Raw genomic sequence first — 25,839 nt, 5'->3', positions numbered from 1 at the left:
AGAATATATTGCATTTTAGAATAGCGATTGCATGAATTTTTGGTAAATATTTGAATTGGATTACTGGTCAACTGTATGACTATACTGTGAAGAACAAGGCAATGTTTAAAGTGCACTTATCTTGGGGTTAATCTTCCATTAGTCAGAATCTTCCAGAATGGCAAATTGGCATTTTTTGCTCTTAGTTTACATATTTTACTCAAAACCCTTCCTGTCTACCTGTGGGTTTTGATTCCCATCTCTGGAGGCATACTCTGCATCTGTACCACATTTGGAATACCTGAGGAGCTGCAGTTTTGTTTGGACTTCATCTTTGTTTAGCTACCATCTAGCTGAACTCAAAAGTGTTTTGAGAAGTGTTTACTACCAGGATGTCCACTGGATTTTTTTAGATTTGTATGAATTGCCTAACACAATGCTTGCGTGGTCCCTCCTCTCTCACAGCTTCACCAGAAATAGACTTTTCAGGCCTGCCACACGCATCAGCTGTGATTTTTTTTTTTTTTTTTTTTTTTTTTTTTGCTATGATTGAATGAACAGTGGAATGGAAAGTAGGATGGATGTTTATGTGAGAGCTGGGTATAGTGCAGCGGTACTGGTGGGGTTGTCCTCCGTGGGCATTCCTCCACTGCTCTACCTAAAGAGAGCTCTTACAAAGCTTATGTATTCTCATAGTGATTGACAGCATTGTTTCAAGCCAAAGTATCCAATACTATTTCCAAATGATGACACCTCTGACGTGCATAACTTAATTTCAATCATTATCTCTGGGATGAATCTTAATGTAACTGCTGTGGTATTCAATTGTGCAGCTAACTGAAGCCTCAAAGAAAGAAAGAAGCTGTGGCATACATATTTAAATAGTTGTACAGGTGTCACGCTATTTTTTCAGCTAAATTTCTCTCTGTAAATGTCTGAGTTCTGTAACTGAAGCAGGCTTAGTTGAAGCAGTGCTTTAAATTCCTCATCAGGTACACTTGTCTAGAAGGCACCAGTGCCTGAGACACAGAACCATTTCTTAATTAAATTGAAAAAAAACTTCCACTTTCCTCCTTTGTACTTGTCTGTTGAGCAACAAATCTCATTCGTGTAGTTTCTTTCCATGTGGCTATGGTAAATCTAACAACATCTTAAGAAGCAGCAGTTTACCTTGCTTGGCTTTAAAGATTACAAAATTCAAAATATAATTCAGTTCATGCAGGAGCCAGACTGGATATGTCTTTTTCATTTTTCATTATTATTGATTTTTGTGAAGTTTATGACTTGAGAAACATGAGAAAGGGAAGAAAAGTCATGATTTTTTTTTTTTCCTTCAGTGCTGAGGAGGTGGGGGAAACAAGATGCTTGTATTGTCTGTTGAATAATGTTTGGGAGCAAAAATTTTGGTTTTGACATTTCAATTTGCAAGGATATGTATAAAGCAGACACCTGTTATTAAAAATCAGATCTAGATTTTGTGAGTTAAGATGATATATAAATTAATGTTTTAACTGGTACCAGTCTTTTTTTTTCACCTGGCTGACTTATGGTTTTCAAAGTAGTAGCATTTCCCTTTTTGAACTAAGGTTGTGTGTCTCTTCTGTGTGCCTTGACTCGATCAGTGTCCCAGAAAAGCATTAAAGGGCTACTGCATAGCTGGAGGATCACTTTTGAGAGAGATGCATGATGAGATCATTACAAAACACCCATGGCTTTTCACAAGAATAGGAGACATCTGGAGCTCTAGTTCCACCTTGTATATTGCTTTTAGCCAATGGATATTTTTCACAGCCTGTCAGTAGTATACAGAGTGTGCAGTATGGGAGCAAATTATTGCGGTGTCCTGCTTTATCTTCATGCTTTCAAGGATACAAAATGTCCGTTCTCTCTACTTTTCTTGCAGGCTTTTTGCTTTGTAACAATAAAGGGACCGCAATATCTTTATTTTCAAGGGATGTCTGTATTGTACTTGCTTGCTTGAATCATTCCTTGAGGCTCCAGTAAACCTGAAGCAGACCTCTCCTAGACCACAGCTGTTCTGACCCCTAAATACATTGAAAGGTCCAGGCATGCCATCCACTGAAACCCATCCAGACTGTACTTTTGCATGACCAGCAAAATTTCCCCAATCTCAGAGCAAGCAAGAGAGACATGTAATGTTAAAAATAAAATGCAAATGCCTGAGTTATTTGAATATAATCACTTTATTAATTTAACTGTCTAACAGATACTGATGACAGTCTAATAATAAGGTCCAAAATGTTCTTTCTCATTAAAGGAGTTAATGAACTCACACATCTTAAGAATTTCATTTTAATTAATTAGGAATAATTTATACGAGAGAGAGAGAGAGAGAAGTGCCAAAAAATATTCCTATTGAGGAGTGGAAAATTGGTAAATCTGTTAATGAGCAATGCTGGGTGCCAAGACTTTCATGCAAAGATTCCTACAGTTCTCCGATTCATATGTAGAAAGTCACTAGGTGGCTGGATATTCTCAAAATTTCAGCACTGTAGGCATTCCCACTCATTGCTATCGTATGTGCTAAATAGTATGCAATCCCTATAGCAGGCACAACACACATTTGCTGCAAGACAAAAAAACTGTCCCTACATACAGGTAGCGTATTAAAATGTGATAAGGATTTATTAGTAATACGGCTTTTAATTTTTCCATAATTTCAAAAGGTAGAAAAATTGAACGCAAATGTCTTCCTTCAGTTGTGAAGTGTGGTTCCTCTTTTTGAACTCTAGCTCCATCAAAAATTAAATTTCAAAAGTTGCACTTCAGAAGCACTCATATCTAGTCATGCTCTGTATTTCTGTAAAACAAAGATGTTTTTGGCCATTATACTGTGTTACGGTGGCTTTTTCATCTCTCAGGAGTTAATAGACAGTACAATGGAAGCAGTAAGCATGTTGCTCTAAGGAAGCAATTTCAGTTCTGAAAGATTCCTGATATTTTACACCCAGAATGAACTTTCATGACAGACTTAAAATGAGCAAACAATATAATTTTGTTTTATGCTTCATCGGGTTAATTTCCTTTGGTTGTCGTGCCCAGATTTCAGTGTATATTGGCTTCAGAAACTTGTTAATGTTATAACAAAGTCGAAACTACTGAAACCATGACTGATATGTAAAAAGATAAGTCTTAAACCTGCAGGAAATGCTGAAAGAGGTAAGTTAGGAGTGAGTGGTAAGCAATCAGGTGTTTTCCAGAATTGGAATCAGTATGCAAAGTTGTTTTAGGCATATTAACATAGTTAGGATAGTACCTAAGGAGTCTTTACTGCTATTACAACCTTTTTTTATATTGCATGCTGTAGGTACACTTCAGGAGATATAATTCCAGCTGTAATTTGAAAGGACCAGAGAGTAGGGGACTGACCAGAGAGAAAGGAGCAATGACTTTCCTAAGATCAACCCGCAGCTCGACGACACAGGTTGGAACACCGTTTAGACCATTTGTTTTTCACTCCTGTACTCTGATGGGTATACTACACAACTTTCAGACAGTGTTTTATTTTGAGCAGTAGCTGTTCCAGAGTTGTTTTTTACTTCTGCCTGATCTTTCTGGACCTGGAAATTACGCGGTAACCAATATGTTGGGCAGGTTTGCTGTATGTGCAACTCAGATTGAAAGTGCGTGTGTGTCCGTGTGTTGCGTGTTTGGTGAGAACGTGTTGCCTTTGTACATCAGGACTGAATGCTAATTTGACTGAAAATTGTTCTTTGTCAACACACATGGGAAGAAATCAAAAGTAAAACTTAGTGATAAATGCCCGCAAGTTGAACATTATCTGTTAGAGGTAAGCTCCATTTGTAATTCTTTTTACTATCTTTAAAGCATGCATGCTATACATACATGCTTTTATTTTCAGAGACTAAAGCTCTCTTTGATTAAATATTTACAGATCAGCATAGCTTCCAAAGACATCTAGCCTCATGCTAAGATAATATACAAGCAAAGAAAAGTTTAATGCAGACACACCTCAAAAAAGAGTAATAAGATCCAGTTAAAAAGAAGTTCTGTTGTCCTAAATTTGTATGTGGGCAACAAGGTCGGGTAATAGGGTGGAAATCAGGAGACTTGCTTTTCCTTCTAATCTGCTTGCTTCATTGTTGAGCAGACAGTTTAATGGATTAAAAGCTCTCCTGAGCAAAACCTCCTTCATTCTCTGTATTTGTGTGTATAAATACACATTATGTGTTCATCACCTTTTTGCTTACGGCCTGTTGATCTGACCGTTACAATAATAACAAAAGACAGGAAGGATTGTGTAAGCTTTTAGGCAGAAACCGCATGGTAAGGGTGAAAGCAAGTAACTAAAAGTGTAGATTTACAGTTCTAACATTCAGTCCTGCATTCTAATAACATTCCTGGTGCAGCCTTAGAAGAAAAGACTGCCAATGAGTCTTTGTATAGGACTGGGGTGTTTCTGCTTTCTTTGTTGTGATGTTGAGCAATCAGCGCTGCAATTTTTTTTTTCTTTTCCATTCTAAATGGAAACGATGAACTTTCCATTCTAAATGGAACTAGAGGAAAGCCATGTTTTTAGGCAGGCAAACATAATTTTAAAAATAAATATGATGTTGAGTTCAACAGCACCGTCCATTTTGATGGATTGAAAAAGCTGAGAGATGGATGGCAAAGTGTAATGATGAGTGCTGAAGAATGTTTTAGTAAAAAAGATGCAAGCAGCGATTGGGAAGAGAACATAAATTGGTGAAACCCAGGCAGATTTTAGCAAATTGAGGGTGAACAGTGCCACAAAAGACAGAACACAGTGCCACCTAGTGCCTTCGGCAAAATCAAACTGGATATCCTCAATCGGCTTTCAGGTGGGTAGGATTTCTAAAAAAGAAAATGCATGAAAGTAGTGTTAATGTGTTAAGATACAGCCTACTGAGTTTCACATTCTGTTAGGAGGCAGGCCTATTCTGACTTCCCAGGAGAGCCCTTAGGGTGTAATAAACATTCTCAGTTTGAATGGATCCCTCCCAAGTCGCTTTTTATTGTTGAAATATGGGGTGTCACCTGGGCAAAGTGTATGGCGTGATTATGTGTCAAATCTCAGCAAACAGTTCATTTCCCAAAGGATGTTAGACACCGTACATGGAGGCAACGCCCTGCCCAGGGTTAACCTTCTGCTGAAAGGCCAGGTCTGCAATTTTCCTGAAATCCAAATTGCAAAGTTGAGATTTTATGCAATGTTTTATAGAATTACAGAATCATTTATGTTGGAAAAGACCCTTAAGATCATCGAGGTATCAGTCTTTTTTTCATTAACTTGATGGAGCATATGTTCTTTTCAATGAAATTTTGATGTGAAGAGTTGCCCTCTGGATTTCTCTCCCTCCATTGACTTTGGAGGGAACTGGAAGGTGACTGTCTGCTTTAATTTCTCAGATGGGTGGAATGAATCCAAACCAGAGTGTAAGATGTTTGAATTTGTGTACTTCTATTATATTAGGCTGCTTTGAATTTTCAAATTTCACATGAATATTCACACGTCAAATACAGAGGAAGCAGTAGCTTCCATATCAAATACAGAGGAAACAAAATAGCTCAGCCCTGTGTGTAATTGTTGGGTGATAATATTCATGTGATAATGTAATAGGACTGGCAGAATGACAACTTCTGCGCTTTTCAAATTCAAAGGAAATGAGACAAACTTGAAGCATCTGATAAAAGACTGCCAATGTGATTCTGTTTCACTAGCAACAGAGTATCTCTGTCATCTTAGCAATGGTTAAGGAGTAGCAGCTACTGCTCTTATATTAATGGGTCTCAGCCCTCCAGAAACGGGCTAGTCAAAAGTAAAGTAGTGCAGAATCTCTCAGTGTAGTGGTGTGGAGTGGATATGCTTAGAGATGAGTATAAAAGGAAATCTTGACCAAAGACATCTTAGTTTGGACGGTTAGTATTAGAATCTGTGTGGTCTACTGCCCTTGGATTGTCTGCAATTCAATGCTTTGAAACTCGGGGGGAGAAAAGAGTAAAAATTTATAACTTTTCTTTTTGGGGTTAAGTCTAGCTCAACTAAGAGAGATTATTCTTTATTGTAAAGCTGTAAAGTTGTAAGCTGTGCATGACATGTAGCGTTAAGTGAAATTCATCTTTCTGAGGAATCTAAAGTGGGTTTGTGTAAACTACTCTGCCAAGGGTTTAATTTTACTTTACTGCTTGTCAGAACAAGGAGGGGGGGAAACAATAATGGGTAACTTGTGGAAAGTAAACCGCTAAGTTTGGTCTGCTGTGATCCATACAGTCCCACTATTTGATATCTGTGATATGCATTATTCATCAATTTTTGTAAATCCCCAAAGCTGCTTAATCTTAACAGTGAATGGTATTTCTACAAAAAAACCCCTTAGCCGTTTCTTATCCTCCCACTTCAAATGTCTCAGTTATTCTGTACAAGGGCAGGAACAATGTTGTATGATGCTGGGTGATCTGTCAGACAACATGACTAATGTTTACCAGCTAGTCTGAGGGAATAGTTCATACGTAATGAACGATTTGAAAATTATTTGTTCCAATTGTTTTGTAGATACTCAATCAACAAATCTAGGGGAAAAAGAACAATAAGGTAGCATAATAAAAAGCTGTCTACCGTTTGTATCTGTCTCCTTAGCTACTTTGTTTAAAATAAACAGTTTTGCAAACTGAGAAGAAAAGGAGAAGAAAACTGCTTTAAGAGATTTCAGTTTCCCTGAATTCCATTCCTGCCTTGACTAGTTGGAAAAGTAGTGGGATCAGAAGAACTTGAGATGTTAATTAATATCTTTTTCATATTGCTTGATTTATTGAAATTCATTTTTTGTTCTTGTGACCTTTATCATTCACTTTTTCACCCCATTTGCATTTATCAGAGTTCCCTAGTCGAAGTACAAAGTGAACTGCAGCACTAATCAAAAGCGATCAGATAAAATAGATGTGTATTAAATAGACTAAATGAAGGACTCATCCATCCTGCCTTGAGCGCCAGAGCCCTGATGCACTCCCAGTCTTCTTCCTTTCCTACGCAGTCAGGCCATTGTGTGCTGACAGCCCTCACTCATGGCACATAGCTCATGGTCTTAAATAAATCACAAATTGTAGGCAGTTTTCCCTTCAAAGAATCAACCTGACTTCTTTTCATCTATGCATTGGTTTATATTTCTGAGGGTTTTGACATATCCTGGAGAGTTGTATCTACCTTATATTACAAAACTCTACTGAAATAGCTATATTGCTAGATGGAGAGTGTTGATGAAAACATCCTGACTTTACGTAACTGAATGTTGTACAAGTGTAATGTGTGTCGTTGGAGGTAGTTTGGCAAATGAAGGGCTTTGGTATCATTTGTGCCTCCAGCCTTTGCAGAAAAATAATTACAAGTATGCTGCTTAAGTCAACCATTGTGGATTCTTTTTTTGTAATTCTTTTTCAAGTGGAATCAAGAATTCTGGAGTCTAAAACTGTGGACAGTATCAGTAAACCTCTTGAGTTGAACCTGGACTCTGAACTCCTACTCCAAGGCATGTTTTTATAACAGCTGAATGCTAATGAGCGTGGACTTGTTATGTTGTGTGGTTTCAACTTCTTTTTTACTCTCTGCTACACTGTTGCCTGACTCTGAGCCCTTGTGTTTGTATTTAATATGGATTAAAGCTATTGCATCTATTCCTTAGGAAATACCTGGAGCATGAAAGCTGTTATATTAAATTAGTTCATTACACTATTACATGCATAACTGCATAAACATCCATTTGGTCATTGCTTTGATCACCTCTGATCTTGGCTGTTACTGCTACTGACTTCTACAAGCCTTTTTTCCCCTTGCATGTTTTTTAATTCTAATTTGAAGTTGTCAAGAGCAGGTTCTGTTTATTTCCCATGATAATGGCTTGCCTAATTTTTTAAATAGTTTTGAACTTAAATCAGTTCTACTGGGGCATTTTTACATCAGTGTTGAAAAAGCATTGATGTGCCAGCAGTGTTTTGCTGCTGCTATCTGTGTTTCACCTGGAGAAGCACCTTGGCCTGTCACTGAAGGGCACTGCATAAATGTAATATAGTATTATTTATTTATTATCATAGCACCACACTGACAAGCTACCTCCCAAATACATCAGTAACCAATCTACCTTGGCACATTTGTCATTCCAATTTTCTTTGCGTTCTCTCCCCATGTGTTTTCTTTACCTACGGCTCCTTGGAACGTTGCTATGGTCTTTCTCTACAATTAGACGCTAGCAGTTCGTACCAAATCTACCTGTTTCAGCCCTTTGGGTCATTCATCTATTAATTTTTATTTTTTTTCAATGCTTAGTGTTGTGGGCTAACCCTGGTGGGCAGCTAAGCACCACATAGCTGCTCGCTCACTCACCCCCCCCACCCCCCCAGTGACACAAAAGAGGAAAGGAAAAATAAAATCAAGAAAACTTGGGGGTCAAGATAAAAAAAAACAAACGTAAAAATTTGTTTAATAAGTGAAGGATAAGTGGAAGAAGAGCAAAGAAAACAACAAAATAAATGATGAAAAGGCAGTCATTCACCACCTCCCATGGATAGACCAACGCCCAGCCAGTTCTTGAGGAAAAGATGGATAACCCCTCTAAAATCCCTTCCTTTCCTTTCTGTTGCTGAGCATGACATTATATGATGTGGAATATATCTTTGGTTAGTTCAGGTTATCTGCCCAGTTGTGTCCCTCCCAGTTTATTCTGCATCCCCCAATCTATTCACTGGGGGGCAGAGTGAGAAACAGAGAAGGCCTCCATGCTGAGCAAACACTGTTCAGCAAAAGCTGGAACATCAGTGTGTTATCAGTGCTGTTTTGGTCATGCAGTAAGTTTAAAACTCTCTTAAATGGTACAAACTCCAAAGGAGGTATCTTGTTTCATCTGTTACATTTTCCTTTTAAGTGACAGGGAAAGCTGCCATGGCAATAGATGGCTGAGCTAATGCTGAACTGTGTTGCTGCTTACAAAAACATCTCGTGCAGTATAATGTAATACGTAGTTTTAGATAATTTCCTCTGGGTTTTGTAACTGCTATGCCATGGTGCCCAAAGTATGGGTACAAATTTCCACTGGATATCATTTGGCAAAGCTGAGACTACTGAGTGGGAAAAGAAACCTTGAATAGTCAGGAAATAATCTTATGAGATGAATGGCTTTAATACTTTTGTGAACCACTCTAAATCTACTCATACTAGAAATGCATGCAATTATCCATAAAATAAATTGCCTTTGTCTCATAATTGTCTTTGCTAATTACCTTTTTAGCAAATTAAAAGGTGAGAGGGCTGAATGCTTACGTCTGTATTTTTCAGTAGTGCATGCTTATATTGTCCTTGTTCGCATTGATATGAATGTCCAGTTTAAAAACATTATATTTCCACTTTTCCCTAGCACCTCAAGCAAAGCCTGACTGTGCAATCTGTGCTACCTGTAAATAAGAGTGCTTTATAATTGATGAGATCCGCAGGCCTGTCTCCTTCTGCAGTACTTTTTCCAAATGGGAGAAAATGTTCCAAATAAAAGCTGCCTGCAACTAAAAATCATATCCTACCTTTACAATGCTTGCAGTGGCCCGAGGGCTCGTTTTCTTGGTTTCTACCACAGCTGAAGACTGATTGGATTGAAAAGAAAATTTATAATATGGAATTGAAAAGAAGCATAGAGAAAGCTTGTTTTATCACTAAGTGGAACATATGAGAATTGGTTCTTCTGCCTTAAATGTTAAATCTTTTATGCTCCAGAATTTGCACAAGTTCCGATGTATGAATAGGGAGAAATTTAACAGCTAGAAAGAGATCGAAGCTGCTTGGAGTTAGTTCATCTTGTTTGGTTAAGATTTATCATAACAGCATCCCAGCTGCAAGGCAGGACCATTACAGTACTACCACTGTTCTTGTTGTTTTCCATTTCTCTGGCTAAACTTCTAGGCAGGTAACAAAGGAGTTACAAAATGACATGTATTTAAAAATGTGGCTCTACTTTCTGCCTATGAAATGATACAATGTGCAAGTAGCATTCAAAAACTTATAAAATATAGTTAAATATGTCTATATTTTAACAATTTAGTTGAGCTACACCAGAGAATCTGAGTGTCAGAAACTGTTCGTAGTCATCTTGATAACAAAAATGTATACGGGCAGATGTTGTACAAGTCTTGCTCCACTAATTAGTGATACCTCAGAAGTTAATTTCATCAAAACCCCCCAAATTTTCACACCACAGAGAAGGGCTTGCACCCCATATGAGTTAGGGAGCTTTTCTTATGCAGTTTGCTCAGTTTAAGACTTGAAGAGCAGAACTATGAACACAGAAGAGAGTTTTCAGCACTGCCCCAGAGCACTCTCCCGCTGCTCTGGCAATCCATGTGGGAAGCAGGGCTCCCTACTACTCACTGCTCAAAGTGATCTTCCTTGAAAAAGAAATCAGCATCCAGGTTAGCTTAGCTCTGCTGTGATTATGCCTGCTTCAAAGCTATATTGGACTTATTGTGTGATCATTTGCTTTGTACTCTTAGCACAGATATATCCTCTCTGACTTCTGGAGGCAAATGTAATAAGGCAGAAAGAATCAGCTTTGATCCTTTCCCACTGGATTACAGGATAATTTGGCCTCTGAACATGTGACGAATTATAGGGAAGGCACATGATAAGTACTTGCACTGAGAAAACCTCTCTAAGCTACTCCCTGGAATGAAAGCAGCACTCTGGTTTTCATTTATATGCCCAGACCACTCAGATCAATGCGACAGAAAACGCCCCCTGTGTTCAGTGAAGAGGGTTCTGTGCGCGGATGGAAGAGGAGTTAGAGGTTACCTGAGTGAGAGCCTAGGTCAGCGCTGAAGTGAAGACTTCGATGCAATATGGATTGTATCATATGCCATAAAGAATGAGTAGTGCTATTCTGCAGAGGACAGTTGTACAGTCCTTTCTTTCTTTCTGTGATTTCAAACAGAGTTCTGCACAGACAGTTTCTGTCAGATTGGCACTTATGCTTTGAGCTTTTTTTCGCTGCCGTGTTTGCTGAGAAGAGACTGAAAAGATGACTGAAGTCAATCCAAGGCTTGAGATAAGACATCAGAATACCCATATGAAACATAATCCACTACAGAATCCTGATAGTAAAACCAAACACATAACAATATTGAGAATACTCAGTGCCCTGGAACTCCCCTTCAGCTAGAATTGTTAAAGCTGGCTGAGCTTAGAGTAAAAAATCTGGCTCCCCTTTGAGTCCCTATTCCTGCTCTTTATTTAAAGAGCTTTGAGCCAGTGAGCCTAGAGGGGACAAATTAATTAAAACTGGTAGAGGATTTAAAACATGAAGGTGGTGCAAAACAATAATATTAGAGGCCAAATCCTCAGGAGTTCTGAACTAATGTATGTCAGTGACTTCAATTAAGCTACTTTCCTTAACAGCAAAGTATTTGGCTCTAGATTTTGTTACCTGTCCAGACACCTGCTTAAGGAGCCATTGATCCAAAGAACTGCTCAGGACTGGTGAAGAATTCTGAATTGTATGTCAAGATGAGTGGTTTGGCCAGTGTTGCATTATTGTTGCTGGGTTTTGGGGTTTTTCTTGTCCAGACCAAACTTCTTTTTTTAATTTTTCAGGCAAAAAAAGAAAAAGACATAATTTTGTGTTAAATCAAACCTTTTCCTTTCCTCGTTTACCTAGAAAGGCCAAAAGAAGTGGGGGAAAAGAAGACAATAGGGTCCTGTTCTGCTGTAGGTGTACAGCAGATTTTACAGCAAAGACTGGAATAGCCCAGACAGGCTGTTCAGTGCCTCTCTTCTGATGTTATAAGGGCATTGGGCTTATCTTGCAAGTCTAGCCATTTGTATACGCTCTACTAAAACAAAAATTGGAAATGCTTTTTTTCTGTGTTTGTGTATGTGTGGGATTTTTTTTAGCGAGATTCTGAATAATTTAGTAGCCATATCTGGTTTTTGAGTTCTCTTTTCAGTCATTCTGGCTTGCTAATTGTTGCCTGATGGGGGGCTGTGGGATAATGGCTTTGGAGAGATCTCCCCTGTGCTGGAGGTCCCTGCTCTGAACTTACTTTGGCTGCTACTTAGCAATTCTGTCAAACTCTATCAGCATCTGCACTGCAGCGTCAGAAGCAGCAGCTGCACGCCTAAGAGAAAGTGTCCTCTTTTTCATCTTAATAATGCCATACTCTTTATGTTGCTTGGTGAGGGTTAGCACTGCAGTTCCAGCTGCATGTTTGAAGGGAAGGCGGAGCTGCAATACTTGGGCAGCAGTTGCAGTCTAGGAGATGCGTTAAAGATTGGTACTTGCAAGATCGTAATGTACATAGCATCTTCTTTGGGGCTTCATGCACGTGATGTTTATTTTCTAGGAGGTATTTCTGATGAGTTCATTTCTTTGCTTCTTTGCTCTGCCGTATAGTTCCGAAGACAAAGAGGAACTGCTGGATGTAAAACACTGAAGGGGACAACCAAGGAAAGTTTCCTTGGTCTGTTAGACTTCTCCTCTGGTTTCATTTATTGGCATCCTTCTTACCAGAGTGCTGTAAGAAAGCAATGATTAACTATAATTGTGGAAGAAAGTGGTCCTAGGTAACATTTTTAGTCTGTAAAAACATGTACTTCTTCCAGCTTGGTGTCATTTTTGTGAGAATATCTACAATCAAGAAATAATAGCACATCTCTCTTGTCAGTTAGCTCTCTGCTTCAAGATGTGAATCCAGATGTGTACCAGCAAACAGATGTACGAACTACATAAAAACAGATAAGACAGCTACATTATTCAGCGTGTAAGTAAATCCTACTACATCCCATGTTCTCCATGCATAAAAAATTGCTTCTTTTTTTCACTTAAGAAAGCACTTCTGTTCAGAACAATGATATGCCATTTTCTGTTGTTTTTGAAATCTCCCTAATTTCCTTGCCTAATAAATTTCCCAATACTTGCTTGAGGAGAGTCAATAGTGTACTCCTGTTCAGAAGCCATCTGTTTGTTTAGACACAGAAATATTCTATGTTGTCACTCCTTGTTAGCTTTATTTGTTATTTCAATTTCTTCTACTTTTAACATAATTAATTCTTGTCCTGCTGGCCTAAAGTTAATACTACAAAAAAAAAAGCCAGCAATAGAAATCTATCGGACAGCAAAGGGCCAAGAGGGACATAAAGCTGGTGGTGTAGCCCTCAACTTCATCCTAGTGATCCTTGGATGGCCCAGAGGCCTCCACACTTCCATTGCCTATCTAGATGGTGGCAATAGAGAAACTGGTATAAGTAAGAATATCGTGCTATTTGTCCCCAAAATACACAACCTTGGGTCCCCTGGATGTCTGGAAGCTACAGATCCAACTGAAAGAAGGGGAAAACTGCTGTTAACAGCCCTATGTCATGTGGTTTACTTTCATATATGTATGGGGTTTTTTTCCCCTCCTTCAAGCTAAAGCCAAGGTTAGGGTTACAGTAGAGTTAGCGTTTCAACTATGTTAAAAACTGGGACCCGGAGTAAGAAGTTACAGAGCACTGGGTGGTAAGAAAAGACTGGAGTTATTGGGGGCCAGTGACATTTATTGGCTTTTCTTGTACAGACAGGTCCCCTTTTTCATGTTGAGACTAAGGTGAGGATTGCAGTTAGGCTTAACTTGTTGGGAACCAAAGCATCGAGTTTTCAGGTGAAAACTGGAAGATCCAGTTTTCAGAAAAGGCTGTGATTTATGAAGATGTCTAGTATTAACAAGGACTGATGTCAAATGGGGTTTTTGTTTGGGTTTTTTTTATTGTTTTATTTTGGTTGTGGGTTTGTTTTGTTTTTGGGGTTTTTTTGAGGAGGGTTCTCTTTATTACAAGGCTAGAGTTGGGGCTAGCGGTCATCATGGTTAGGCAATGCAGGGTCTGGCGTGCATGGATTTGGGAAAGACGTTGCTTGCTGCCTTAGATGTGACGTGTATTTATTATCTTGTTTCTTAGCATTTTGGCTGTGTCCCAGAGTATTTGATCTGTCTCTGTGCCATTATTTCTCCATCTAAGTTCCTTAACTCCCTCCTTATCTTCTCAGTAAATAAAACTGATAACTTTATTGCAGAGCATGGTCAGAAATTTACATGCCCTTATTTTACAGTCCTTTACCCTCTGTGTCAGTACTTGGTCGATTAGCAATAGATCCATTCAGGAGCACGAGTGTAGAATGTAAAAGTACCTTTTAGACTGGTAATGAGACCTTGTCTTTCTGTGGTTAAAATAATTGAGCTCTTATTCATTCACTTCTGGTGTGTCAGGGCTTTTTTTTGTACTCCTGACTGATGAATTTGAGAAAAGTGTATTTCCTGCCTTTGACTATTTGTATTAATTTTTTCTGTTTCTAAGAAAGAAGTAAGTCATGAAAATGTTGAATGAAACTGTCAGGTAGCGAAAGCAGAAAAAGTATTTTCTGCCCCTTCCCTCCACCCCCTCCCCTTGCATCCAAAAGAGAAGGTAATTTTCCAAAATTGTATATGACAAAGATCCAGTTACCTGTCCCTAGTATATTATTAGCTTATGCAGATATACCCACTGACATGGTCAAAATTTCATATACTCTGTCACCGCCTGATGGCATTGTAGCTGTGTCATGCTCTTTCAGGATTATTTTATTTTGTTGTTACTATTAGCACACCCTGACCCTGAGGCTTAAAGTCCTGTATATCCTACTAGATGGTCAGGTGCATAATAAAAATATAAAGCTTGTTTGAAAATTCCACCAGGAAGAAAAGCTTAGCTTTCTAAGATACTTTGCTGGACCACTTGTGACTATGTTATATGGCCCATTGCTAGTTTTTCCAAATGTTTAAAAATTTTCAGTGAATTATCCTTGTAGAAATTTCATGAGATCTGAGAATCAGATAGAAAGCAGAAATTGCTCTGTTTTAGTAATGAGGAATTGAGGCACAGTAAGACTATGGCATTCTTTTAAGCTCATTTTAAACATCTAGAGACTACAATGAATATTCAAGGGGAGAACATTCATTAAGTTGTAGTTTGACAATAACATCTCATAGTTTATTAACCAAGATGTGTGTAAGTGGTATATGGGAAGTGGAATTAAAAAAATTTTTATTGAAATTGGTGTTGTGGTTAAACCATGACAAGGGGAAATGGAAGACCCAAATTAAGGTAAGGTGATAGTAGCATATCTTCCCCTATCACACCTGCAAATACAAATTAGATGTGATAGAGAGTAAGAGGCAAAGATGCAAGTTCAGCTAGACTTTGGACAAGCAGCTTTTAAGGAATTATGTACTTGTCTATATTTTGAATTTAAGGAACAGTTATCTGGTAAAATCCTGAAATCTGGCCAAAAAAAAACCAACAACAACAAAAAAATCAACAGTTCTGGTAGGTTTCTACAATGTGAAGGGCTATGTTTTTGTATTCCCTGCCAAAGCAGAAAATGAATTCCTGCTTTGAAACACGTTTTATCACGAATGTAAGTGATGCTGTGTTCTTAAAACAAAAGTGCAATCCAGCAGTGAACAATTTTGCTAATCCTTCAGTTCTTGGTCATGAGCAGGGAGAATGTTGGAAACTCCAAAAGAGGTTGTAGAAAGGAGGAAACGTGGTTTCATCTTTAGTGAAATTCCTGGCCATGTGATCTTAGACTGCTTCTCTGGAGAAACTGAGACGTTCTAAAGCTAGTAATTTTTAAAAGCGTGAATGGGAAACTTTCTAAAAAGGTGAACTCTTATTAATAAACAGGGTGATGAAACTGAAACTTCACATGAGCAGTGAGATCGATTTTTTTACAGCTTTATAATATTTTGACATTCCATAAAGGTTTCCATATTGATCTGTAAATAGAAAAGAGATGCCTTTTTACCAGAGGGATAGCTGAAATGGTTGCGATTTATGATCTGGATTAGAAAATTTTTGTTGTTTCCTATGCTTTTTGTAGAACTGAAAACTTTCAGTAATGCCAGTGGTTGAGTATTGATTGATGTCTTGGATTGTCAGTCTGTGCCAGGGTTTTCTGATCACCCTCATTTTCATGAAGTGCTGTTCTGCCTGAGCTTTCTCTCACAAGTGGGATTTAACATTTTTGCATTTTTCAAATAGAAAGCCAGTGATGAGATCTACAGTCATAAGATGTTGTTCTGTCAAAGAGCTCTTTGCTCCTGGAGCCATCAGCATGTGTGGTTCTATTACCGAAAGAAAACAAGCAGCTGCTGATGGCAAGGAGCAGTAGGGTAGCAACAGGGGGCTTAATTATGCCCTAACTGCACAATATTAAGGTGCACCTGGCACCCGTAGGTAGGTTACATAGGTTTTTATTACAAAGATATCTGTGAAAAAAGCTATTTAGGCTTTAGCAAACACTCTGAAAAGGCATCTTATCACTATAAATGCTAATTCATTGAGTCTGATGAGAGGTGATTTTTGAAGTGTACCCTCTGGGTGTCAGGTGACACTTCTAGAAATAAAGTTTCAGTGTGTCAGGTCTGTTAAGTAAAAAGCAAGGCATATTATGGAGAAGCCTAATTACCTGCAGGAGTTATATGCAGCTATGAAGCACGGTGCATTGCTCACGTGCAACCTGTCTGAGGCAGAACATATGAGGTTGAACACACAGCACAAGGCAGTGAAAGCGGGAAAGAAAAATCATCAGTTTGGCGCATACAGCATTTCCAGAGAGTCAGGGTGACCTCACCCATCTTATGACTGGTTTGGAGCAGTGTGTCTTCTACTGGAGCACTTATCTCTGGCATCTGACATGAGTGTCCACTTTAAGGACTGAAGAGGGTATTTTGGCTCAGTGACTTCTGTTCCCTCTTATTGCAAGCAGCCGTGGCCTTGTTTGCCTTTTGTGCCCTGAACCAAGCTCAGGGTTCAGACTAAGCAGATCTTTTGTCCTACTGCTGGCGTTGTCATTTCCTAATCCAAAACCTGGATGGAAGGACTGAATGAATTGGCTTTTAACAATTCTGTCAGGAAGCTGAACAGTTGAGGAATCAGTGTTATGGGATTGTTTTAAGCTGGATTAACCAAGAAAGATCCAGCAAATTTTTTTTTTTTTTGAAGTGCATGTGTACATACTCATAGAATCATAGAATCGTTAAGGTTGGAAAAGACCCTGAAGATCATCGAGTCCAACCGTTAACCTATCACTGCCAAGTCCACCACTAAACCATGTCCTCGAGCACCACGTCTACCCGGCTTTTAAATACCTCCAGGGATGGAGACTCAACCCCTTCCCTGGGCAGCCTGTGCCAGTGCCTGACAGCCCTTTCGGTGAAGAAGTTTTTCCTAATATCCAACCTAAACTTCCCCTGGCGCAGCTTGAGGCTGTTTCCTCTTGTCCTATCGCTTGTTACTAGGGAGAAGAGACTGACCCCCACCTCGCTACAACCTCCTTTCAGGCAGTTGTATTCATGGTTTATTTCCTGGCCCATTGAAGAATAAAAAAAAGTATACCTTAAAAAAACCAAACCTTAACTCTATTATCCATAATATTTCAGGTTGTCTCAATAAAATTGGAGCATTTCGAGAAGATGGAATTTAATTCAGAGTTTAATTAGTCGTATTCAAAATTTATTTATAAATCTTCTCCCATTTGATTAGAAAAAACTTGGCTAGTTGTATAGAATGCAACATGGATGTTAACTACAAAACATGGGTGAGGTGACTGGCAAATGCTGTAGAGTTAATTTTATTTCCTTTATTTGAGTGCAGTCTTACCATATCTAAGAAGGATTTCTAAAAGTGTCAGTATTCATTGAGAAAACTATCAGTATTCATAAATTATCTTTAGCATTTTTGTGGTATTCCTCTAGCGGTGAATTTCATTTTGGATTTTCATTCAATAACATCAAGAATTTCCCTCAAGCCTGATATGTTTTCTGCTTACTCAGCATATTTAAATGGCTGACTTTGAGGCTATGCTGTGTTAGAACTATTTTAAAAAATATTTCATGTTTTCTATGGCATAAGGTATAAATTTTTAAAGAAGATATTAAAGTTTCAGTAAACTTCTTAGTGCATCCTTATCTTCCAAACCCTTGAGGTGAAAATAGTGTGGGGAAAAACAATGAATTTAAGTTTCCCTGACTTTCTTATTTTAGGAAGTAATATTATGTTCTGCGAAGTTTTCATAACAGCAGGCAAACGTGAATAAAGTCAACAGAAAATAAAATAATATGTGACTTACCGGTAACTTCTGAGGAAATATGTATATCGATAGATATAAAGCATATTTTCACAGAAGTAAGAAGAAAGAAATCTTACATTAACTAAAGGCTTCTTAGTTTCTTTTGTATGCTTAAAGTAAAACCATCTCAGTTTTAAGCTGCTAACAGTTGATCCAGTATTCTCTGCGCTCTCCTAGCATTTCTCTGGAGACTTTCAGTACTCAGAGAAAAGATGACTATGGCAGAATTCTAACACAATAAAATATATATCAAGATCAGAAGGTAAGAGCTTTACATCTTTAAAAAAAATCCAGGAGTTTTGAAGGGAGCAATGAAAAACTTCAGGGGTGTTATTAATACATTCCTCCACGTGTCATTATTTTACATATGAATTTCCATCACCTGAATGGCTTAATTTATCATACTAATGGAAAGAGACCTTGTTCTACATCACACTTTTAAATTCTGAATTTGTTGTTGGAACAATGTCTGAGGCTTTAGGGACTTATGCGAGCTAAACTTCAGTTTGGGTTTGTTTTTTTTTTAATAGCCTAGAAAAGCTGGCATACTTTCCATAGCATAAAACCAAAGTATCTTAATAGTGTACTGTTAAATGACATTATCTACAATGAATTATTTTCCTTTCATTTCAAACTAAAAGGTATAAATCTTAGTCTGATAGTCCTTGTAGTCATGTTCTACCTTGCATAATTTTGACACACTATCCAATTGTACTACATTTTAAATGGAGCTTGAAACATGTCTAATTTAGGAAATATTTACATATAATCAAGGAAACATGACAGGGAAATCTATTTAGTAGCAATGCAATCAGCGCTGTAATTGATATTGGAAATCTTTCTAGGAGGATACAGTTAGTTTAGCAAAACAGTTATGGCTTCATATATTGCACACAGAGGAAACCAGCAAATTGCACTGCTTATTTATTTACCACCTTCATCATTATAAGTAATATTATTGTGTGGATGATGTTTTTACCTATTTGGCAAATTTGATTTGTCATGACTCAGTAGACCAAACTGTATTTTTTGCTTGATATTCTTTTCAGGATTCATATCTGGGGGGTAGGGAGAAACCCAGCTAAAAAAAAAACGCAAGCAAAAAACCTCAGTAAAACCCAAAAAAACCAGAACTGTCTGAATGTTTGGTTTGATAATACAAGTGTGTGTACACAAGGCGAATTCACATAAAGGAGAAGCCACGCTTTGAATCAAGCGCGATAGAGTGTGAGAATTTCACATATTACGGCATAGTGGGTCTTACCAGTGCTACAAATTGTATTAATTTTTAGAATACGTAGCCTAAGCCTTTTCCCTAGCAAATTTCAGGAAATCACTCTAGTTTCTTACTATGATGTATGATATCCTATAGTGCTTTCGAATAACTGTGGAGATTTTGTGGAGAAAAATTGATCTGGATTTGCACCCTGTGTATGGCTGGCAGTTTTGGGGGATAGCTGTGGTTGAGGGGCACAGGTTTGCTGCCAAGTGAGCAGGTTAATAGGAAGGATGACAATGAAGAGGTTTAGCACTGGTTGTTTCTGGTGTTCTCTTACTGACGGAATTTCTTCCTTCTCTTTCCACCTTTCTCAAAGACATCCAGCAGCAGCAGCATAGAACACCCTTGCCAGCTGTAGTTACTTGGGCGTCAGTGATTAGAGATGCCCAGGGTATGTGAGAGCAAGATTTTCTCCATTGAAAGGCTAAGACTCAGTTTGGACAGAATTTGCTTTCTGTCTGTGAAGAGGTTTGTATGACTATAGCTTTGCCCAGTCTTTTCCCTTAATTCCTCAGTGTTAAATTTGTACTTGGTTTTTATGGCAAGTATAATTTTCTTTTCACTTTCTGTAGTTTCATTGATATACAAATATTGAAGAAGCTAATTTGCTTGTAGGCAATGCTTTATTAAATACATTTATGTCATTCATGTATCTAGCAATGTGCTGATTCTTGGATAACAGCCACATTTTTATAATGCAGTAGCCTAGTGCTAGCTGTTATGGTGCGTGAATCAGTGCCTAGGAGATGAGGATTGCCGCTTATTGAAACTAGCTGTGAAAATAATGGATACAGCTCTAGGCTTGAGATATGGATGCAGTTTATTTCCATTCGGTTTTTAGATATCTTGGTTCTTTTCTTAAACACACAAGTATCTATTGTCTACCAAAGGAAATAGATTATAAAACAAAATCTTCTGGCTCCTGTGTTCAGCAAGAACTCATAACTCTTCTTTTTTTTTTTTTTTTTTTGTTTTTTCTTTTTAAATATTGACACATGCAACTTTTCTTGAGCCAACTGCTAGAACTTCCCTTCATGTAACTTAGTGACAGCCTAAGTAGCTGTACCGGCACAGAAGAATACAATCTTTCCTTTAATTTTCATTGCTATGGTTATGTGAGTTTAATATAAAGTTACTAATTTGTTGGAGGTGAAGGCAGTCAGTGTTAGATTTAAAAAGCTATGAATCTTAATATTGTTCTGAACAGAAAAAGTAATATGTAATACTTACTGCTCTAGTGAGACATTGAGCAAAACACAAAATGATGATAAAGGAATAATGGGGGTCTTAACTCTGCTAGAAAACTCTGGGATTCTGCTTGTCTAGCAATACCTCAGGAGCTGATGAATCAAGATAGAAAAGACACTTATTCACCATTAGTTAAGGAACTCTCTAACTGTGACAAGGGTTAGGGTGTTTAAATCTCTGATAATTTGAGAGATGTAATCTATACTACTTTAAGAAGATGTAATGTATTTCTATAGAAATTGCTCCGAAATTTAAAAATATTTATTTACACTTTTTATAGCATTCAATATTCTGGGAAAAAAAACTCTAATAATTTCAATAGGATGGTTTTAAACTAAAAATAATAGTGTGCTATTTTCTAGTCAGTTCTTTAGTACTTTTATGTAAAGGTAGTAATTTTAAAATGACTAAGTCACCTTTTCAGAGCCATAACACACAAACTGAATTGAATAAATCATTGGATTGGCTCAGGCATCTTGTGAAAAATCATTTTGAGTCAACTCTAACACAACATGAGGAGTAAATAAGAATAATTTGCATAAAGAAAATGGGTTTGTTAGCCCATTCTTTAGTCAGGGTTATTTGCATGTTTTAAAGAAGAACTAGTCCCAGACCATGATTCAGACAAGACTTTCCCATGAAATGCCAGTGACTTGAGCAAGTAAGGGCACAGATACCCATCTGTTTTTTTCCCATATCAAGTCCAGCTATTTTAGGAGACAAGAAATTGAGATATAGCAGGAAATTCAAAGGCAATACAACTCCCTGGCTGCCAATGAAGGCATAGGTTAGTAATTAAATTGTTAGTACAGTTATTAAATGGAAATCTGCATCACTATAGCTATATTCAGGTAAATGCTTACCGTCCTTCTGATGCATGCTGTTTATGAGAGGTCCTTTTTTGGTATCAATACCCTTTACCATTTCCAGAACAGAAGATGTTCTTAACTTTATTTTTTTGGTTCCTAACTTTATTTTTTTGGTTCTTAATTGTATGAAATTGTCTTCAGCTGTTTTTCTTTATAAAGCTTAGATTTCCTTAGCTGAATATATTTGGATCAGAAGCGTCCTGTCATTGCAAAACGTAGTAGTAGGGTCATATAAATTTTTATTTACTGCATACATAAAAGTACTGTGGTAGTGTCAAAATCATTGTAAGATGCACTTCTTTTGACCCATAATAGAAATTTCCTTTTTTTTGATTCACAGAAACTGGAATTTTAATTCTTCGCTTCAATCTGCATTGAGGTTACTATTGTAATCCTTAATATTTTTGTGGGAATGGAAAAACTCAACAATGTTTCCGTCATCTTAACTGCCCACGCGATTTACGTGCCCAGCTCCCATGACTTTGTTGATTGGTTTATTTATTTCATTGGTGGACATACTATATACAAGCTTTCTTCATAGTTAGGGGCTAATCCCACCCCCACAGGAATGTATATTGAGTTTTATATAGAGAATGAAGTCAGAATTAAGGTTGCACCTTTGTGCTCAGTAACACTCAGTCTATAGCTTTTGGACTTGTCTCAGTATCTCACTTGGAAAGATGATACTTGCAGCCAGGATGCCAAAGCTAAGAAGGAAAAAATTTTCCTTTTTATTGTGCGGATCTCATTTAGATGAATTACAGGGGGGTCACAGCTTTTCATTACAGATAATCACTTTTATTAAATCACAGGCACCATTATTTCTTCCTTCATACATATTGAGAGCCAGACTGGAAGTAATCCAAGCAGCTTCATTTTTGCCTGTAGTAGCAGAAGTAGTGAGAAATTGCATCTTTTAAACTGTATTTCAAGCCACTATTGTTTAAGGTTCCTAAAAAAACCAAAGGAGGGTAAAGACAGTAAATTATTCTAAGAATCTAAGAGATACAACTATAAAGAGATCTTTAAGGACATTTCCTAATCCTGTATTTTGACATCATAGAACTATTTAAGCAATAGCTAGTTGTTAAGAAGCATCTTGGATACGTTATCTTCTCCTGCACCAGAATAGTCAGTTGTTGTGTCTATCCGTTCCATCTAGATGACAATGTTGCATCAGTTCTACCAACTGTTCCTTTGTGGTATCACTCGGGAAAGGAAGGGCATTGAACTCTTACAGGAAAGCCTTTGGAGCTGTCTAGAAGTGGGCAGAGTAGGATTCCTTGCACCCATTCACTTCCTTTCCATTTCACTTACCTCACATCTACAATTTGTCCAATTTTTTCATGCTTCCTTTGGAAATACATTGCTTTTGCTATAGATCTAACTGGAGAAATGTATTTCCATTGACTTCCCCGACTGTGAAATCATAGATTTATTGGATTTCATTGAAGGATTTTATTTAATACATGTATACAGAGCAGAAATAATATTGAGAACTACCTTAAAAAGCTTCAGAAAAAAATCATGCAGAAGAGAGAGTAGCATTATCAAAGTCCCATGACTTGTAGTTTTCTCATAAAAAGCTCTTCCTTTAGCTTGTAATGGATTGTGAAGCATGAGCAACCAAACACAAAGATTATAGTACCGGAGAGTCAATATGAGTGTTTTATGAATCCAGGTGGATAAGAAACAAGAATTGATCTAATTCTATAAAGTCCCTTTCTGACCATGTTACATGCTATAACTCAAACTTCTGTTTATTCTGTTTGAACGCAACATGGAAAAAAATCCATAAAATGAAATGCAACAGTAAATAAAGAACGTTAGTGCTTGGAAGAAACATCAAAACTGTCAGTACCTGTAGAAGAGTTACTTTGGGAAAACACTGCTTATCTTTATGTCTCTTTTATCTTTGTGCCTCTTACTGTCAATTCTGAGTCTATGGAAGCCAGGGAAACTTCATCGTTAGTTTATGCCTTCAATGTAATGTACATTATTTTCTGTTCATATACTGTCAGTGTTTCAGTAATAGCTCACTACCTGCACAAAAGTTGATTTCTGTAGTATATCACTGCAAAATTATATAGCAATGGGAAGCAACAGGAGTAGCTGCAGCAGCAAGCATTCTTTAAAATATTTTTAGTATTTGATGTCATTAAAAAGATGCTAGTAGAGTGTGCATAAAAGAATTGTACTTTATATTTTTTGAAAGTGAACAATGAATTATTGTTTATTTACTGAGCTTCTGCAGTTCCTATGCACTTTAAAAATACAGCCTTATGTTTTGAAAGCATCGAGGAAATGTAGGCATAAAGGCCTGTGTTGTCCAGGATAACGTGGCTTTGCTTCACACATTTCAACTGAATTGTGCCAGGTTTATTGGCTAAAAATAAAAGCCAGAGCCGAAATACAAAGATGGCTCAGCAACTAGAGGCATAGATTAAATGCCCAAGTCACTTCACATGCTCTGAATTACCTTTAAGAAATCACAGGCAGAATTTTGAGAGTATTTAACCTAAACATGCCTACAAATAGGTACAGAGAGTATCAGACTGCCAGAGACCTGGAAAAATTAGAAATGTATGGAATATAACTACTCATAGGAATCCTACTGGTGACAAGTTTGTTTAGTTTTATTACTGCAATGCAAGAACTACTTCTAAAGATATAAAGTAACTTTTTTGTTTGCTTGGACACGAAGTTGGGTAGGTACTGTAATTTCAAATTCAGATTCAAAAAGTGAATTTAGGAGAGGTCAGATGCGGGCTAAAACTGAGGAGTATTCAGGTCCATAAGAAAGAAAAAAGAAATGTATAGTTCATTGTCAAAAGTAAGTAATACAAGAAGGAATGTATTTGGATCGAATCTACATCGTTTGTGCTCATGTAGAAAGTCAGTACTTCTAGTTTTGGATCAAGTGTTGTTAAATGGCTTGATTAGACGATCAGGTGTATTCTGACCTGAATAATTTTGCTGCTTTAGCTGTGAACTATAAGTTCTTATGGTATGTGCTATTTCTGCATGGTTTTTAACGTCTCCAAAGTCCTGTAGGAATGCTTTTAGCAGTTCAGTTTTCTTAATGTGCATGTTATACAACCGTATAGTCATGATCATTGCAACATTGATCCCTGAAAACCTGAAATGTGTCTGAATGTCTTATTATTACAGTGCCTTGTCCCATTACACACACTTGAGTGGAGCAGAGCCATGCACGACCTTGCAAATCCCTTAAAGACAAAAAGATCTCATGCACACTGAGAAAGTTACTGCTTCCCTGCAGTAGCAAAATTATTTCCTTTTGTTTGTCTACAGCTGAGGGTGTCTGAATTATAATCTGTTTGTAATTAACAAGCTTCAGCTTCTTCACCTTGACAATAGATACTACCACCATTTTTCTTTTTGTTATTTTTTTCAGAACATACATGTACTAGGCATTACAGATATAAGTTTATTTTAAAGACGTTGAGAGCCAGATGTGCAACGGGGTGCTCATTAAACAGAGGATCATGTACACCAACATGAAGACTTCACAGACACATTTCTCCTGCTGTTCTTAGCAGACAGCTATAAGCAAGAGCTAGTTATTGCTGTGCTTTCTGTTAATTACATGCATTCTTCTTCCTTTGTCTCCTAATGGATAAAAAGTAATTTACATATTCCTTTATATGAAATCTTTTTCTCAGTGGAGATGTTTGTTAATATAATTGAGGTGTCATTTATCCAAGGTAGTGTCACTACTGCTCAGTGACTATTATGTGCATATATTTCTTTTTGCAGGATGGTATATGGGCAAAGAACAGTGGCGATTTTGCAGTATAAAAAAGAAGCCCTCTCTATGACTAGAATTTGTCAAGATGCTGCAATTACTAATGAGCACGGGAATAAGTAGAGTGAACCCTTCCCAGAGACAGGGATTCGATTGGCAGCATGGTCAGGTTTCAATCAGGAACAGGCTCCCTTGTACCAGTAACAGATTTCCTTGTTTGTATGAATTCCTTCTGCTGTATCTGCAAGGATGATTGTTAAATAGGCACTGGGAATAATGTTTCCTTTTCACAATACGAATTTTCAGGGAGAGTTTCTATTTTTTAGTATGTCAGTGACACAATTCGCAGGTTTGCTGATGGTTTTGTGTTTATTTCTTCTAGCCGGTCCACAAAAGAATGAAAGTACAAAGCTAATTAGTAAAATTAACAGGACTTTCGGTGTCATTGCAATAATATACTATAATATTAAATGAGAGAGGAAAAATTTCTGAGCTTTTTCCTACCCAAACCCAAAAGCTCTT

The 25,839-nt window shown here is 37.5% G+C and overlaps 1 long non-coding RNA gene across 1 annotated transcript in view; it reads left to right on the top strand.

Annotated features, from left to right (window-relative positions):
* LOC148056082 (uncharacterized) overlaps window positions 1–25,173 on the top strand; it is a 65,254-nt gene extending 40,081 nt beyond the window's left edge. The window contains exons 2-3 of the long non-coding RNA XR_015704083.1: window positions 3,308–3,424; window positions 24,967–25,173. This is a non-coding gene — a long non-coding RNA (uncharacterized LOC148056082). The remainder of the gene's footprint in view (window positions 1–3,307; window positions 3,425–24,966) is intronic.
* The last annotated feature ends 666 nt before the right edge of the window (window positions 25,174–25,839 follow it).

The sequence above is a fragment of the Nipponia nippon genome, unplaced genomic scaffold (assembly GCF_047370975.1).
Source record: "Nipponia nippon isolate SJK-2023a ecotype South Korea unplaced genomic scaffold, ASM4737097v1 scaffold_18, whole genome shotgun sequence".
In the NCBI taxonomy this organism is placed as follows: domain Eukaryota; kingdom Metazoa; phylum Chordata; class Aves; order Pelecaniformes; family Threskiornithidae; genus Nipponia; species Nipponia nippon.
Note: the sequence above shows the minus strand (reverse complement) of the source record. Positions and strands in the feature narration are given on the sequence as shown.